The following is a 3,679-nucleotide window of genomic DNA, read 5'->3' as shown; positions in this document are numbered from 1 at the left end:
CTGAAAACAAAGAAAAGCTGCTCAAAGCACTATAGCTGGAGGCAGAGAACCCAGAATTTTACCCTGTTCTGAATGAAAATATGTTTTTCCCATTGTATCCTCATTTCTCATATAAAAATTGTTTCATCAAATGCTCCTTTTATGCCACAGTGTGTGCACTCATGAGACAGAGTCCAAGCATCTACTGCGCAGACAGTGGAGCAAACTGGGCCGTCAGTGCTTCCTTGTCCCCAGTTTTGTGACTGCGGGAAGTCCCACCACACTCTTCTAGGCCTGTGTCCCCTTCAGCATCCGCTGCCTTTATGCTGCATTCACTTGGGTGTTTGTTTTAACCTCACCAGCGTCATTCCTCCAGATAACCACTGGGCTCTGCAGCATGTGACCTTGCGACCACCCCTCCCCTGGGAGTCTCTGCTTTCCACTGTCACCACCCAGCCTCTCTTGAAGGGCCAGTTGCTGGCGTGGACAGAGAAGGGGGCTGCCCCAGGGAAGCTGGCTTTCTGGTGGAATTTACGACTCTTTTTTTTTTATCTGCCAGAGGGCATGTGTGCTTGCTCAGGGAGTTGGGGCGGGGGTGGAATGAGGGGCGGAGAGCGGGAAGTGGGGAAAGCAAGCAGCCTCCTTAGGGAATGGTCGGTGCAATTCCTCGGGTGCATGTGATGCTGTCTGGTGCCTGCCACACCGCGCCTGGGAGCTGCCCCAGCCCTTTCTTCCTCCCTGGCTACTTCCCCTTCAACATTCCCCCTTCATCCTTCCCTCACGAGGTGGTGTAGAAACAATGCAGCCAGATACTCCATATGGATGTTCGTTAGAAAGCCGGGCACGGCAGGTTGGAACTGCTTACCCCATGGCGGCTGTCACGACCTGCGTGAGGCCTGGACAGGGCAGCAGGTCAGGCCCACCCAGGGATGTCTGGGAGAGGAAGGGCGTCCCACCGCCGGCTCTGGAGCACGTGCTCATTAGTTTACGGTAAGGAGAGCAGACCACGGGCCTGTTCACAGCCAGCCTCAGGGAGACTGGCAGGTCAAGCCCCGGGGTCCCGGAGTCCAGGCCGCAGCCACTGCGCACGGTTTGACGTCCAGCGCCGCGAACGAACACTTGTTTTTCCGCAAACGTGTTTGATGTCATGGATTTACAAAGAGGCTCGTGCTTGGCTCCTGGCACCTGAAAGGGGGACCCACTGAATCAGAAGGGTGGGGGAGCCGGTGTGGCACGCGCCCCTGGCCAACACGCTGGGTGGCAGTGCTAGAGGCTGGACTTCCTAAATACAAGGTGCCCACCTGGCTCCCGCAATTAGGCTGATTATCTAAACAGACCGCGAGGGGCTTCAGTGTACGTTAAGTCACACACGGTGAGGCTGGGATGGGCCCGAGGAAACCTGAGGGGAGCCGGGGAGGGACTCCAGAGAGCCCAAGGCAGGCTGATCCCAGCACCACCCCGTTAGAGGGGAGGCATCCACTTCCCACCTCTCCGACAGACACCAGAACGTCTTTGCACAGGCTGAGTGGTCCCCGCTCCCTTTAGTGACCCTACAAAGTTTCCTCCGCCACTCTGTGAGCACAAACGCTAGGGCAGCTGGGTTGGAAACCATGTCGAAATTGTAGGCCCACAGCTTGGCCCCGCTGACCTTCCAATGCAGGCTGCTGCGCCCCGCATCCCTGCGCCTGACCAGCTCGCGACCCTGAGGTCGGGACAGAGGTCCAGCTGGGGTTCCAAGGGCGCACTCCTTGCAGCGGTGGGTCCAGGACCAAGGGCTGCTCCAGGGCCTCACTTGCCCCAGGACACAGGCTGCCGGCTCCGCCTTTTGATAAATGCGCTTAACCTTTGGCAAGTTCCACATAACTTCAGTGCAGGCTATGCATGATCTAAAAAAACAGTGAAGGAAAAACATTGAGAAGGACGTGGAGCAAACCGAGCTGGTAGCAGTGCTTCCTTTAGTAAGAGGTTTGGGGAAAGGGGCTCTGGGAGTGAGAGAGAATGAAAAGGGACCACTGTGGGTTCTTCCATATTCTTTAACTTCATTTAAATTTCTGCAACAACCATTATTATTCTTGCAATTTGAAAAGAAACGCATTTCTGAAAACCACGTCATTTTTTTTTAAAGATCCAAAACCAAGAAGTTGAGAGGAGATGAACATTCATCGAAGCCTTGTTATTTCCTAGGCACGGTGTTACCACTCTATAAACATTACCTCATTTAATTTTTTTAAAGGTTTTTGCTGTAGGATGCATGCACTCACCAGAGAGGAGAGAGAAAGTGAGAGGAAAAGTGAGAAATCAGTCCCCCAGGGCAATAGTCACACCACAGTCCCTTCTCCTCCAACCTCCCCTGGGATTTGGGGCATGGGTGCCCATGCCCCTGGTGTGAGTTTCAAGTCACTGGGTCTAGGATTCGAACAGTGGTGAGCCATGTGGAAGTCTAGCACCTTAACCACCATGCCTAATTTCATTTAATTCTTTTTTTTTTTGAAACAGAATTTTTAAAAATAAATTTATTTATTTTACATTCATTCACTACATTATCACAGTGTATAAAATGTGATTTCCCATCCAGAATACATTGTATTTTGGCTTAACCAAGGATATTAACATACATGTTATCATCAACAAATAATGTTCCATTTCTTGTTTCTTAAATTTTATTTATTTTTTCCTTTTCCCCTTGATTCCCTACTTCTCACCCTCTGTTATTTAATTCTTACAACGACCCTGAGAGGGAGGTCACACTGTCTCTGTCTTAAATATGAAGACACTGGACTCAGAAACTTCCAACAGTTTGTCTGAACCGAACAGCTAGTTCCCGAGAATCAGAACATTGGAATTCACGCTGGTCACCCTCAAAATGAATATTCCTTCTTTATATTACATTGTTACAAGCTGCCACAGATGAATAAAAATGGGGCCTTGGTTTCTTCAAGGTTTGGACTGCATCATCCTTAAGGTTCCTGTTCGGTAGGATTCCACAGTGAGAATTCAGACTGTGCCATAAAGATTCTTTACTTTTGGAGGAAGACAATCAAATTTCTTTTAAGTACAGTACTCCCCGAGCTCACATAAGTGCTTATTATTTCCAGATCATTAACCATTTGACATAGAGATTTGGCTGAGAAACTTAAAGCTCAAGTGTTAGAGGCCTCTGCCAATGGAGAATCAGTCAAATGTGGATAATGGCTTCTGTTACTACAATACAAGGCTACAGGAAAATGTGATTCAATTCATAAAAATTCTACCAAATGCAGCTTTTCAGGAATTCATCTATTGGGTACAGCATGGTACATCTGTTCACCATTAGCCAAATAAGTCCCACCTGGTAGGCAGATGACTGTATGGCTTAAAAGGGGGGAAAAATGACAGGAGTTTTTAAAAAGTCCTTCTATCTCAGCTCACTCTATTTTACCTTGTTCTAATCTATTACACTCTCATTTTTAGGTAACACAGAGTTATTAGATTTGATCAAACAAGAGATGATATGCTTTCATTAACACACAGAACTGGGTGGATCATGAGAAAAGCCTTTCAAACATCATTCTGCAATATGGAAAAAAAAGAAAGAGGGGAAAATGGGGGAAGCAAGGGCCCGGACTTCGTGCAACTGACTCTGCTCATGAAAAAGATCGTAAAATGGTTGTGGACGCCATGTAATGTGAACCCCACCACCCCCCCCCGACCCCCCAGAGGC

Source organism: Tupaia chinensis, unplaced genomic scaffold (genome assembly GCF_000334495.1).
Source record: "Tupaia chinensis unplaced genomic scaffold, TupChi_1.0 Scaffold000555_1, whole genome shotgun sequence".
NCBI lineage: Eukaryota > Metazoa > Chordata > Mammalia > Scandentia > Tupaiidae > Tupaia > Tupaia belangeri.
This window is presented reverse-complemented; position numbering follows the sequence as displayed.